Raw genomic sequence first — 16,893 nt, forward strand, 5'->3', positions numbered from 1 at the left:
CCAGAAGCTCCGCAACTAGAAACTCCGCAGCAAGAAACTGCACGACTTGAGACTTCGCAACTAGAAACTCGGCAACCAGAAACTCAACAACTAGAAACTCCACAACTAGAAACTCCACAACGAGAAACTCCACAACTTGAAACTCCGCAACTAGAAACTCCACAACTACGAACCCCACAACTACGAGCCCCACAACTAGAAACTCCACAACTAGAAACTCCGCAACTAGAAACTCCACAGCCAGAAACTCCACAACTAGAAACTCCACATCTAGAAACTCCGCAACAAGAAACTCCGCAACTAGAAACTCCACAACTAGAACTTCCACAACTAGAGACTCAACAACTAGAAAACTCCACAACTTGAAACTCTGCAACTAGTAACTCCACAACTAGAAATTCCACAACTAGAGACTCAACAACTAGAGACTCCTCAACTAAAAGCTCCACAACTAGAAACTCCGTAACTAGAAATTCCACAACTAGAAGCTCCACAACTACAGACTCCGCAACTAGAAAACTCCGCAACTAGAAACTCCACAACTAGAAACTCCACAACTTGAAAGCCCACAACTAGATACTCCACAACTACAAAGTCCACAACTAGAAACTCCACAACTAGAAACTCCACAACTTGAAGCTCCACAACTAGAAACTCCGCAACTAGAAACTCCACAACTAGCAAACTTCGCAACTAGAAACTCTGCAACTAGAAGCTCCGCCACTAGAAACTCCACAACTTGAAACACCACAACTATATACTCCACAACTAGAAATTCCACAACTAGAAACTCCGCAACTAGAAACTCCGCAAATAGAAGCTCCGCAACTAGAAACTCCTCAGCTAAAAACTCCACGACTTGAGACTTCGCAACTAGAAACTCGGCAACTAGAAACTCAACTACTAGAAACTCCACAACTTGAAGCTTCACAACTAGAAACTCCGCAACTAGAAACTCCACAACTAGAAAACTCTGGAACTAGAAACTCTGCAACTAGAAACTCCGCAACTAGAAACTCCACAACTTGAAACACCACAACTATATACTCCACAGCTACAAAATCCACAACTAGAAACTCTGCAACTAGAAACTCCGCAACTAGAAACTCCACAGCTAGAAACTCCACAACTGGAAACTCCACAACTAGAGACTCCAAAACTAGAAACTGCACAACTACGAACTTCACAACAACGAACCCCAGAACTAGAAGCTCCACAACTAGAAACTCCGCAACTAGAAGCTCCGCAACTAGAAACTCCACAGCTAGAAACTCCACGACTTCAGATTTCGCAACTAGAAACTCGGCAACTAGAAACTCAACTACTAGAAATTCAACAACTAGAAACTCCACAACTAGAAACTCCACAACTTGAAACCCAACAAGTAGATACTCCACAACTGGAAACTCCACAACCAGAAACTCCGCAACTAAAAACTTTGCAACTAGAAACTCCACAGCTAGAAAATCCACAACTAGAAACTCCACAACGAGAAACTCCACAACTTGAAACTCCGCAACTAGAAACTCCGCCACTAGAATCTCCACAACTAGAAAACTCCACAACTAGAAACACTGCAACTAGAAACTCCGCAACTAGAAACTCCACAGCTAGAAACTCCACAACTGGAAACTCCACAACTAGAGCCTGCAAAAATAGAAACTGCACAACTACGAATCCCACAACTACGAACCCCAGAACTTGAAGCTCCACAACTAGAAACTCCACAACTTGGAACTCCGCAACTAGAAACTCCGCCACTACAATTTCCAACCTAAAAAACTCCGCAACTAGAAACTCTGCATCTAGAAACTCCGCAACTAGAAACTCTACAGCTAGAAACAACACAAATGGAAACTCCTCAACTAGAGACTCCACAACTAGAACTGCACAACTACGAACCCCACAACTACGAACCCCACAACTAGAAACTCCACAACTAGAAACTCCACAACTAGTACTCCGCAACTTGAGACTTCGCAACTAGAAACTCTACAACTAGAAACTCCACAACTAAAAACTCCACAACTAGAAACTCCGATACTAGAAACTTCGCAACTATAAACTCCACAGCCAGAAAATCCACAACTAGAAACTCCACATCTAGAAACTCCGCAACTAGAAACTCCACAACTAGAACTTCCACAACTAGAGACTCAACAACTAGAGACTCCTCAACTAAAAGCTCCACAACTAAAAACTCCACAACTAGAAACTCCGTAACTAGAAACTCGAAAACTAGAAACTCCACAGCTAGAAACTCCACACCTATGAATTCCACAACTTGAAACTCCACAACTAAAACTTCACAACTAGAAACTCCACATCTAGAAACTCTGCAACAAGAAACTCCGCAACTAGAAACTCTGCAACAAGAAACTCCACAACTAGAAACTCCAAAACTAGAGACTGCACAATTAGAGACTCCGCAACTAGAAACTCCACAGCTAGCAACTCCGCAACTAGAAACTCCACAACTAGCGACTCCGCAACTACAAACTCGACAACTTGAAACTTTGCAACTCGAAACTGTGGAACTAGAAAATCCGCAGCTATAAACTCAAGTAGCAACTCCCCAACTAGAAACTGCGCAACTAGAAATTCCGCAACTAGAAAATCCACAATTAGAAACTTCACAACTAGAAACTCTCCAACAAGAAACTCCACAACTAGAAACTCCACAACTAGGAACTCTGCAACTAGAAAATCTACAACTATAAACTCGAAAAATAAAAACTACAAATAGAAACTCCACAACTAGAAACTCCACAACTAGAAACTCCACAAGTAGACACTCTAAAACTAGAAACTCCACAACTAGAGACTCCACAACTAGAGACTCCACAGCTAAAAACTCCACAACTAGAAACTCCGCAACTAGAAACTCAACAACTAGAAATTCCACATCTAGAAACTCCACAACTTGAGACTTCGCAACTAATGAACTCGGCGACTAGAAACTAACAACTAGAAACTCCACAACTAGAAACTCTGCAACTAGAAACTCCGCAACTAGACACTCCACAGCTAGAAACTCCACAACTTGAAACACCAAAACTAGATACTCCACAACTACAAATTCCACAACTAGAAACTCCGCCACTAGAAGCTCCGCAACTAGAAACTCCGCAGCTAGAAACTCCACGACTTGAGACTTCGCAACTAGAAACTCGGCAACTAGAAACTCAACAACTAGAAACTCCACAACTAGAAACTCCACAGCCAGAAACTCCACAACTACAGACTCCCCAACTACAAAACTCCGCAACTAGAAACTCCACAACTAGACGATTCGCAACTATTACCTCTACAACTTCAAAATCCAAAACTATCAACTCCACAACTTGAAACGCCGCTACTAGATACTCCACAACTACAAACTTCACAACTAGAAACTCCACAACTTGGAACTCCGCAACTAGAAACTCCGCCACTAGAATCTACACAACTAGAAACTCCGCAACTAGAACCTGCATCTAGAAACTCCGCAACTAGAAACTCCACAGCTAGAAACACCACAAATGGAAACTCCACAAGTAGATACTCCACAACTAGAAACTGCACAACTACAAACCCCACAACTACGAACCCCACCACTAGAAACTCCACAACTAGAAACTCAACAACTTGAGACTTCGCAACTAGAAACTCCACAACTAGAAACTCCACAACTAGAGACTCCACAACTAGAAACTCGACAACTAGAAACTCAACAACTACAAACCTCACAACTAGAAACTCCACAACTAGAAACTCCGCAACTAGAAACTCCACAGCTAGAAAATCCACAACTAGAAACTCCGCAACGAGAAACTCAGCAAAAAAAAACTCCACAACTAGAAACTCCACAACTAAAACTCCACAGCCAGAGACTCCACAACTAGCGACTGCACATTTAGAGACTCCGCAACTTGAAACTCCACAGCTAGAAACTCCGCCACTAGAAACTCCACAACTAGAAACTTCACAACTAGAAACTCCATAACTAGACACTTCGGAACTAGAAACTCCACAACTAGAAACTCCACAACCAGAGACTCCAAAACCAGAGGCTGCACAACTAGAGACTCCGCAACTAGAACCTCCACAGCTAGAAACTCCGCAACTAGAAACTCCACAAATAGAGACTCCGCAACTAGAAACTCGACAACTTAAAACTCTGCAACTAGAAAATCCGCAACTATAAACTCAAGTAAAAACTCCCCAACTAGAAACTTCGCACCTAGAAACTCCACAACTAGAAAATCCACAACTAGAAACTCCACAACCAGAAACTCCGCAACTAGAAACTCCACAACCAGAAACTCCGCAACTAGAAACTCCACAGCTAGAAAATCCACAACTAGAAACTCCAAAACTAGAAACTCCAACACTACAGACTCCGCAACTAAAAAACTCCGCAACTAGAAACTCCACAACTAGACGATTCGCAACTAATAACTCTACAACTTCAAAATCCAAAACTATCAACTCCACAACTTGAAACGCCGCTACTAGATACTCCACAACTACAAACTCCGCAGCTAGAAACTCCACAACTAGAAACTCCGGAACTAGAAACTCTACAACTTGAGACTTCGCAACTAAAGAACTCGGCAACTAGAAACTCAACAACTAGAAACTCCACAACTAGAAACACCGCAACTAAAAACTCTGCAACCAGAAATTCCACAGCTAGAAAATCCACAACTAGAAACTCTGCAACTAGAAACTCCGCAAATAGAAACTCCACAGCTAGAAAATTCACAACTAGAAACTCCACAACTAGAAACTCCACAACTACTGACTCCGCAACTAGAAACTCCACAACCAGAAACTCCGCAACTAGAAACTCACTCCGCAACTAGAGACTCCAACACTAGAAATTCCACAACTAGAAACTCCACAACTAGAAAGTCCACATCTTGAAAGTCCACAGCTAGATACTCCACAACTACAAACTCTGCAACTAGAAACTCTGCAACTAGAAACTCCGCAACTAGAAACTCCACAGCTAGAAACTCCACAACTTGAAACACCACAACTAGATACTCCACAGCTACAAATTCCACAACTAGAAACTCCGCAACTAGAAATTCCGCAACCAGAAGCTCCGCAACTAGAAACTCCGCAGCAAGAAACTACACGACTTGAGACTTCGCAACTAGAAACTCGGCAACCAGAAACTCAACAACTAGAAACTCCACAACTAGAAACTCCACAACGAGAAACTCCACAACTTGAAACTCCGCAACTAGAAACTCCACAACTACGATCCCCACAACTACGAACCCCACAACTAGAAACTCCACAACTAGAAACTCCACAACTAGAAGCTCCGCAACTAGAAACTCCGCAGCAAGAAACTACACGACTTGAGACTTCGCAACTAGAAACTCGGCAACCAGAAACTCAACAACTAGAAACTCCACAACTAGAAACTGCACAACTAGAGACTCAAACACTAGAAAACTCCACAACTAAAAACTCCACAACTAGAAACTCCACAACTAGAAACTCCACAACTAGAAACTCCACAACTAGAGACTCCGCAACTAGAAACTCCACAACTAGAAACTCCACAACTAGAAATTCCACAACTAGAGACTCAACAACTAGAGACTCCTCCACTAAAAGCGCCACAACTAGAAACTCCGTAACTAGAATTTCCACAACTATAACTCCACAACTACAGACTCCGCAACTAGAAACTCCGCAACTAGAAACTCCACAACTAGAAACTCCACAACTTGAAAGCCCACAACTAGATACTCCACAACTACAAACTCCACAACTAGAAACTCCACAATTAGAAACTCCACAACTTGAAGCTCCACAACTAGGAACTCCGCAACTAGAAACTCCACAACTAGAAAACTTCGCAACTAGAAACTCTGCAACTAGAAACTCCGCCACTAGAAACTCTACAACTTAAGACTTCGCAACTAAAGAACTCGGCAACTAGAAACTCAACAACTAGAAACTCCACAACTAGAAACACCGCAACTGAAAACTCTGCAACCAGAAATTCCACAGCTAGAAAATCCACAATTAGAAACTCTGCAACTAGAAACTCCGCAAATAGAAACTCCACAGCTAGAAAATTCACAACTAGAAACTCCACAACTAGAAACTCCACAACTACTGACTCCGCAACTAGAAACTCACTCCGCAACTAGAGACTCCACAACTAGAAATTCAACAACTAGAAACTCCACAACAACAGACTCCGCAACTAGAAAACTCCGCAACTATAAACTCCACAACTAGAAACTCCACAACTTGAAAGTCCACAACTAGATACTCCACAACTACAAATTCAACAACTAGAAACTCCGCAACTAGAAATTCCGCAACTAGAAGCTCCGCAACTAGAAACTCCGCAGCAAGAAACTACACGACTTGAGACTTCGCAACTAGAAACTCGGCAACCAGAAACTCAACAACTAGAAACTCTACAACTAGAAACTCCACAGCCAGAAACTCCACAACTTCAAACCCAACAAATAGATACTCCACAACTACAGACTCCGCAACTACAAAACTCCGCAACTAGAAACTCCACAACTAGACGATTCGCAACTAATAACTCTACAACTTCAAAATCCAAAACTATCAACTCCACAACTTGAAACGCCGCTACTAGATACTCCACAACTACAAACTCCACAACTAGAAACTCCACAACTAGAAACTCCACAACTAGAAACTCCACAGCTAGAAACTCTACAACTTGAGACTTCGCAACTAAAGAACTCGGCAAATAGAAACTCAACAACTAGAAATTCCACAGCTAGAAAATCCACAACTAGAAACTCTGCAACTAGAAACTCCGCAACTAGAAACTCCACAACCAGAAACTCCGCAACTAGAAACTCACTCCGCAAATAGAGACTCCACAACTAGAAATTCCACAACTAGAAACTCCACAACTACAGACTGCGCAACTAGAAAACTCCGCAACTAGAAACTCCACAACTAGAAACTCCACAACTTGAAAGTCCACAACTAGATACTCCACAACTACAAATTCCACAACTAGAAACTCCGCAACTAGAAATTCCGCAACTAGAAGCTCCGCAACTAGAAACTCCGCAGCAAGAAACTACACGACTCGAGACTTCGCAACTAGAAACTCGGCAACCAGAAACTCAACAACTAGAAACTCCACAACTAGAAACTCCACAGCCAGAAACTCCACAACTTCAAACCCAACAAATAGATACTCCACAACTACAGACTCCACAACTAGAAACTCCACAACCAGAAACTCCGCAACTAGAAACTCCACAACCAGAAACTCCGCAACTAGAAACTCCACAGCTAGAAAATCCACAACTAGAAACTCCAACACTACAGACTCCGCAACTGAAAAACTCCGCAACTAGAAACTCCACAACTAGACGATTCGCAACTAATAACTCTACAACTTCAAAATCCAAAACTATCAACTCCACAACTTGAAACGCCGCTACTAGATACTCCACAACTACAAACTCCGCAACTAGAAACTCCACAACTAGAAACTCCGGAACTAGAAACTCCACAGCTAGAAACTCCACAACTTGAGACTTCGCAACTAAAGAACTCGGCAACTAGAAACTCAACAACTAGAAACTCCACAACTAGAAACACCGCAACTAAAAACTCTGCAACCAGAAATTCCACAGCTAGAAAATCCACAACTAGAAACTCTGCAACTAGAAACTCCGCAAATAGAAACTCCACAGCTAGAAAATTCACAACTAGAAACTCCACAACTAGAAACTCCACAACTACTGACTCCGCAACTAGAAACTCCACAACCAGAAACTCCGCAACTATAAACTCACTCCGCAACTAGAGACTCCAACACTAGAAATTCCACAACTAGAAACTCCACAACTAGAAAGTTCACATCTTGAAAGTCCACAACTAGATACTCAACAACTACAAACTCTGCAACTAGAAACTCTGCAACTAGAAACTCCGCAACTAGAAACTCCACAGCTAGAAACTCCACAACTTGAAACACCACAACTAGATACTCCACAGCTACAAATTCCACAACTAGAAACTCCGCAACTAGAAATTCCGCAACCAGAAGCTCCGCAACTAGAAACTCCGCAGCAAGAAACTACACGACTTGAGACTTCGCAACTAGAAACTCGGCAACCAGAAACTCAACAACTAGAAACTCCACAACTAGAAACTCCAAAACGAGAAACTCCACAACTTGAAACTCCGCAACTAGAAACTCCACAACTACGAACCCCACAACTACGAACCCCACAACTAGAAACTCCACAACTAGAAACTCCACAACTAGAAGCTCCGCAACTAGAAACTCCGCAGCAAGAAACTACACGACTTGAGACTTCGCAACTAGAAACTCGGCAACCAGAAACTCAACAACTAGAAACTCCACAACTAGAAACTCCACAACTAGAGACTCAAACACTAGAAAACTCCACAACTAAAAACTCCACAACTAGAAACTCCACAACTAGAAACTCCACAACTAGAGACTCCGCAACTAGAAACTCCACAACTTGAAACTCTGCAACTAGAAACTCCACAACAAGAAATTCCACAACTAGAGACTCAACAACTAGAGACTCCTCCACTAAAAGCGCCACAACTAGAAACTCCGTAACTAGAATTTCCACAACTATAACTCCACAACTACAGACTCCGCAACTAGAAACTCCGCAACTAGAAACTCCACAACTAGAAACTCCACAACTTGAAAGCCCACAACTAGATACTCCACAACTACAAACTCCACAACTAGAAACTCCACAACTAGAAACTCCACAACTTGAAGCTCCACAACTATAACTCCACAACTACAGACTCCGCAACTAGAAACTCCGCAACTAGAAACTCCACAACTAGAAACTCCACAACTTGAAAGCCCACAACTAGATACTCCACAACTACAAACTCCACAACTAGAAACTCCACAACTAGAAACTCCACAACTTGAAGCTCCACAACTAGGAACTCCGCAACTAGAAACTCCACAACTAGAAAACTTCGCAACTAGAAACTCTGCAACTAGAAACTCCGCCACTAGAAACTCTACAACTTAAGACTTCGCAACTAAAGAACTCGGCAACTAGAAACTCAACAACTAGAAACTCCACAACTAGAAACACCGCAACTGAAAACTCTGCAACCAGAAATTCCACAGCTAGAAAATCCACAATTAGAAACTCTGCAACTAGAAACTCCGCAAATAGAAACTCCACAGCTAGAAAATTCACAACTAGAAACTCCACAACTAGAAACTCCACAACTACTGACTCCGCAACTAGAAACTCACTCCGCAACTAGAGACTCCACAACTAGAAATTCAACAACTAGAAACTCCACAACAACAGACTCCGCAACTAGAAAACTCCGCAACTAGAAACTCCACAACTAGAAACTCCACAACTTGAAAGTCCACAACTAGATACTCCACAACTACAAATTCAACAACTAGAAACTCCGCAACTAGAAATTCCGCAACTAGAAGCTCCGCAACTAGAAACTCCGCAGCAAGAAACTACACGACTTGAGACTTCGCAACTAGAAACTCGGCAACCAGAAACTCAACAACTAGAAACTCTACAACTAGAAACTCCACAGCCAGAAACTCCACAACTTCAAACCCAATAAATAGATACTCCACAACTACAAACTCCGCAACTACAAAACTCCGCAACTAGAAACTCCACAACTAGACGATTCGCAACTAATAACTCTACAACTTCAAAATCCAAAACTATCAACTCCACAACTTGAAACGCCGCTACTAGAAACTCCACAACTAGAAACTCCACAACTAGAAACTCCACAACTAGAAACTCCACAACTAGAAACTCCACAGCTAGAAACTCTACAACTTGAGACTTCGCAACTAAAGAACTCGGCAAATAGAAACTCAACAACTAGAAATTCCACAGCTAGAAAATCCACAACTAGAAACTCTGCAACTAGAAACTCCGCAAATAGAAACTCCACAGCTAGAAAATCTACATCTAGAAACTCCACAACTAGAAACTCCACAACTACTGACTCCGCAACTAGACACTTCACAACCAGAAGATCCGCAACTAGAAACTCCGCAGCAAGAAACTACACGACTTGAGACTTCGCAACTAGAAACTCGGCAACCAGAAACTCAACAACTAGAAACTCCACAACTAGAAACTCCACAACGAGAAACTCCACAACTTGAAACTCCGCAACTAGAAACTCCACAACTACGAACCCCACAACTACGAACCCCACAACTAGAAACTCCACAACTAGAAACTCCGCAACTAGAAACTCCACAGCCAGAAACTCCACAACTAGAAACTCCACAACTTGAAACTCTGCACCTAGAAACTCCACAACTAGAAATTCTACAACCAGAAGCTCCGCAACTAGAAACTCCGCAGCAAGAAACTACACGACTTGAGACTTCGCAACTAGAAACTCGGCAACCAGAAACTCAACAACTAGAAACTCCACAACTAGAAACTCCACAACGAGAAACTCCACAACTTGAAACTCCGCAACTAGAAACTCCACAACTACGAACCCCACAACTACGAACCCCACAACTAGAAACTCCACAACTAGAAACTCCGCAACTAGAAACTCCACAGCCAGAAACTCCACAACTAGAAACTCCACATCTAGAAACTCCGCAACAAGAAACTCCGCAACTACAAAACTCCGCAACTAGAAACTCCACAACTAGACGATTCGCAACTATTAACTCTACAACTTCAAAATCCAAAACTATCAACTCCACAACTTGAAACGCCGCTACTAGATACTCCACAACTACAAACTCCACAACTAGAAACTCCACAACTTGGAACTCAGCAACTAGAAACTCCGCCACTAGAATCTCCACAACTAGAAACTCCGCAACTAGAAACTCTGCACCTGGAAACTCCGCAACTAGAAACTCCACAGCTAGAAACACCACAAATGGAAACCCCACAAGTAGATACTCCACAACTAGAAACTGCACAACTACGAACCCCACAACTAAGAACCCCACAACTAGAAACTCCACAACTAGAAACTCAACAACTTGAGACTCCGCAACTAGAAACTCCACAACTAGAAACTCCACAACTAGAGACTCCACAACTAGAAACTCGACAACTAGAAACTCAACAACTACAAACCTCACAACTAGAAACTCCACAACTAGAAACTCCGCAACTAGAAACTCCACAGCTAGAAAATCCACAACTAGAAACTCCGCAACAAGAAACTCAGCAAATAGAAACTCCACAACTAGAAACTCCACAACTAGACACTCCACAGCCAGAGACTCTACAACTAGAGACTGCACATTTAGAGATGCCGCAACTTGAAACTCCACAGCTAGAAACTCCGCAACTAGAAACTCCACAACTAGAAACTTTACAACTAGAAACTCCATAACTAGACACTTCGGAACTAGAAACTCCACAACTAGAAACTCCACAACCAGAGACTCCAAAACCAGAGACTGCACAACTAGAGACTCCGCAACTAGAAACTACACAGCTAGAAACTCCGCAACTAGAAACTCCACAAATAGAGACTCCGCCACTAGAAACTCGACAACTTAAAACTCTGCAACTAGAAAATCCGCAACTATAAACTCAAGTAAAAACTCCCCAACTAGAAACTTCGCAACTAGAAACTCCACAACTAGAAAATCCACAACTAGAAACTCCGTAACTAGAAACCCGAAAACTAGAAACTCCACAACTAGAAACTCCACACCTATAAATTCCACAACTTTAAACTCCACAGCTAAAACTCCACAACTAGAAACTCCACAACTAGAAACTCTGCAACTAGAAACTCCTCAACTAAAATCTCCACAGTTAGAAATTCCACAACTATAAACTCCACAACCAGAAACTCCACAACTAGAGACTCCAAAACTAGAGACTGCACAATTAGAGACTCCGCAACCAGATACTCCAAAACTAGGAACTCTGCAACTAGATAATCTACAACTACAAACTCGAAAACTAAAAACTACAAATAGAAACTCCACAACTAGAGACTTCACAACTAAAAACTCCACAACTAGAAACTCCGCAACTTGAAACTCCACAGCTAGAAACTCTACAACTTGAGACTTCGCAACTAATGAACTCGGCAACTAGAAACTCAACAACTAGAAACTCCACAACTAGAAACACCGCAACTAAAAACTGTGCAACCAGAAATTCCACAGCTTGAAAATCCACAACTAGAAACTCCGCAACTAGAAATTCCACAACTAGAAACTCCACAACCAGAAACTCCGCAACTAGAAACTCCACAGCTAGAAAATCCGCAACTAGAAACTCTACAACTTCAAACACCACAACTATATACTCCACAACTACAAATTCCACAACTAGAAACTCCACAACTAGAAACTCCACAACTTGGAACTCCGCGACTAGAAACTCCGCCACTAGAATCTCCACAACTAGAAAACTCCGCAACTAGAAACTCTGCATCTAGAAAATCCGCAACTAGAAACTCCACAGCTAGTAACACCACAAATGGAAACTCCAAAAGTAGATACTCCACAACTAGAAACTGCACAACTACGAACCCCACAACTACGAACCCCACAACTAGAAACTCCACAACTAGAAACTCAACAACTTGAGACTTCGCAACTAGAAACTCCACAACTAGAAACTCCCCAACTAGAGACTCCACAACTAGAAACTCGACACCTAGAAACTGAACAACTACAAACCTCACAACTAGAAACTCCACAACTAGAAACTCCGCAACTAGAAACTCCACAGACAGAAAATCCACAACTAGAAACTCCGCAACAAGAAACTCCACAGCCAGAGCCTCCACAGCTAGAGACTGCACAACTAGAGACTCCGCAACTTGAAACTCCACAGCTAGAAACTCCACAACTAGAAACTCCACAACCAGAGACTCCAAAACCAGAAACTGTACAAATAGAGACTCCGCAACTAGAAACTCTACAACTAGAAACTCCACAACCAGAAACTCCAAAACCAGAGACTGCACAACTAGAGACTCCGCAACTAGAAACTCCACAGCTAGAAACTCCGCAACTAGAAACTCCACAACTAGACACTCCGCAACTAGAAACTCGACAACTTAAAACTCTGCAACTAGAAAATCCGCAACTCTAAACTCAAGTAGAAACTCCCCAACTAGAAACTTCGCAACTAGAAACTCCACAACTCGAAAATCCACAACTAGAAACTTCACAACTAGAAACTCCCCATCAAGAAGCTCCACAATTAGAAACTCCACAACTAAAAACTCCACAAGTAGACACTCCACAAGTAGACACTCCACAACTAGAAACTCCACAACTAGAGACTCCACAACTAAAAACTCCACAACTAGAAACTCCACAACCAGAAACTCCGCAACTAGAAACTCCACAGCTAGAAAATCCACAACTAGAAACTCCGCAACTAGAAATTCCACAACTAGAAACTCCACAACTTGAAAGTCCACAACTAGATACTCCAAAACTACAAATTCCACAACTAGAAACTCCGCAACTAGAAATTCCGCAACTAGAAGCTCCGCAGCAAGAAACTACACGACTTGAGACTTCGCAACTAGAAACTCGGCAACCAGAAACTCAACAACTAGAAACTCCACAACTAGAAACTCCACAGCCAGAAAGTCCACAACTTCAAACCCAACAAATAGATACTCCACAACTACAGACACCACAACTAGAAACTCCACAACTAGAAACTCCAAAACTAGACACTCCACAACTACAGACTCCGCAACTACAAAACTCCGCAACTAGAAACTCCACAACTAGACGATTCGCAACTAATAACTCTACAACTTCAAAATCCAAAACTATCAACTCCACAACTTGAAACGCCGCTACTAGATACTCCACAACTACAAACTCCACAACTAGAAAACTCCGAAACTAGAAACCCTGCAACTAGAAACTCCACAGCTAGAAACTCCACAACTAGAAACTCCACAACTAGAGACTGCACAACTAGAGACTCCACAACTAAAAACTCCACAACTAGAAACTCCACAACTTGAAACTCCGCCACTAGAACTCCGCAACTAGAAACTCCACGGCTAGAAAACTCCGGAACTAGAAACTCTGCAACTAGAAACTCCGCAACTAGAAACTACACAACTTGAAACACCACAACTATATACCCCACAACTACAAAATCCACAACTAGAAACTCCGCAACTAGAAACTCCATAACTAGAAGCTCCGAAACTAGAAACTCCACAGCTAAAAACTCCATGACTCTAAACTTCGCAACTAGAAACTCGACACTAGAAACTCAACTACTAGAAACTCCACAACTAGAAACTCCACAACTAGAAACTGCGCAACTAGAAACTCCACAACTAGAAACTCCACAACGAGAAACTCCACAACTTGAAACTCCGCAACTAGAAACTCCACAACTACGAACCCCACAACTACGAACCCCACAACTAGAAACTCCACAACTAGAAACTCCACAACTAGAAGCTCCGCAACTAGAAACTCCGCAGCAAGAAACTACACGACTTGAGACTTCGCAACTAGAAACTCGGCAACCAGAAACTCAACAACTAGAAACTCCACAACTAGAAACTCCACAACTAGAGACTCAAACACTAGAAAACTCCACAACTAAAAACTCCACAACTAGAAACTCCACAACTAGAAACTCCACAACTAGAGACTCCGCAACTAGAAACTCCAGAACTTGAAACTCTGCAACTAGAAACTCCACAACAAGAAATTCCACAACTAGAGACTCAACAACTAGAGACTCCTCCACTAAAAGCGCCACAACTAGAAACTCGGTAACTAGAATTTCCACAACTATAACTCCACAACTACAGACTCCGCAACTAGAAACTCCGCAACTAGAAACTCCACAACTAGAAACTCCACAACTTGAAAGCCCACAACTAGATACTCCACAACTACAAACTCCACAACTAGAAACTCCACAACTAGAAACTCCACAACTTGAAGCTCCACAACTAGGAACTCCGCAACTAGAAACTCCACAACTAGAAAACTTCGCAACTAGAAACTCTGCAACTAGAAACTCCGCCACTAGAAACTCTACAACTTAAGACTTCGCAACTAAAGAACTCGGCAACTAGAAACTCAACAACTAGAAACTCCACAACTAGAAACACCGCAACTGAAAACTCTGCAACCAGAAATTCCACAGCTAGAAAATCCACAATTAGAAACTCTGCAACTAGAAACTCCGCAAATAGAAACTCCACAGCTAGAAAATTCACAACTAGAAACTCCACAACTAGAAACTCCACAACTACTGACTCCGCAACTAGAAACTCACTCCGCAACTAGAGACTCCACAACTAGAAATTCAACAACTAGAAACTCCACAACAACAGACTCCGCAACTAGAAAACTCCGCAACTAGAAACTCCACAACTAGAAACTCCACAACTTGAAAGTCCACAACTAGATACTCCACAACTACAAATTCAACAACTAGAAACTCCGCAACTAGAAATTCCGCAACTAGAAGCTCCGCAACTAGAAACTCCGCAGCAAGAAACTACACGACTTGAGACTTCGCAACTAGAAACTCGGCAACCAGAAACTCAACAACTAGAAACTCTACAACTAGAAACTCCACAGCCAGAAACTCCACAACTTCAAACCCAATAAATAGATACTCCACAACTACAAACTCCGCAACTACAAAACTCCGCAACTAGAAACTCCACAACTAGACGATTCGCAACTAATAACTCTACAACTTCAAAATCCAAAACTATCAACTCCACAACTTGAAACGCCGCTACTAGAAACTCCACAACTAGAAACTCCACAACTAGAAACTCCACAACTAGAAACTCCACAACTAGAAACTCCACAGCTAGAAACTCTACAACTTGAGACTTCGCAACTAAAGAACTCGGCAAATAGAAACTCAACAACTAGAAATTCCACAGCTAGAAAATCCACAAATAGAAACTCTGCAACTAGAAACTCCGCAAATAGAAACTCCACAGCTAGAAAATCTACATCTAGAAACTCCACAACTAGAAACTCCACAACTACTGACTCCGCAACTAGACACTTCACAACCAGAAGATCCGCAACTAGAAACTCCGCAGCAAGAAACTACACGACTTGAGACTTCGCAACTAGAAACTCGGCAACCAGAAACTCAACAACTAGAAACTCCACAACTAGAAACTCCACAACGAGAAACTCCACAACTTGAAACTCCGCAACTAGAAACTCCACAACTACGAACCCCACAACTACGAACCCCACAACTAGAAACTCCACAACTAGAAACTCCGCAACTAGAAACTCCACAGCCAGAAACTCCACAACTAGAAACTCCACAACTTGAAACTCTGCACCTAGAAACTCCACAACTAGAAATTCTACAACCAGAAGCTCCGCAACTAGAAACTCCGCAGCAAGAAACTACACGACTTGAGACTTCGCAACTAGAAACTCGGCAACCAGAAACTCAACAACTAGAAACTCCACAACTAGAAACTCCACAACGAGAAACTCCACAACTTGAAACTCCGCAACTAGAAACTCCACAACTACGAACCCCACAACTACGAACCCCACAACTAGAAACTCCACAACTAGAAACTCCGCAACTAGAAACTCCACAGCCAGAAACTCCACAACTAGAAACTCCACATCTAGAAACTCCGCAACAAGAAACTCCGCAACTACAAAACTCCGCAACTAGAAACTCCACAACTAGACGATTCGCAACTATTAACTCTACAACTTCAAAATCCAAAACTATCAACTCCACAACTTGAAACGCCGCTACTAGATACTCCACAACTACAAACTCCACAACTAGAAACTCCACAACTTGGAACTCAGCAACTAGAAACTCCGCCACTAGAATCTCCACAACTAGAAACTCCGCAACT

This window comes from Rhipicephalus microplus, unplaced genomic scaffold, assembly GCF_043290135.1.
Source record: "Rhipicephalus microplus isolate Deutch F79 unplaced genomic scaffold, USDA_Rmic scaffold_12, whole genome shotgun sequence".
Taxonomy (NCBI): Eukaryota; Metazoa; Arthropoda; class Arachnida; order Ixodida; family Ixodidae; genus Rhipicephalus; species Rhipicephalus microplus.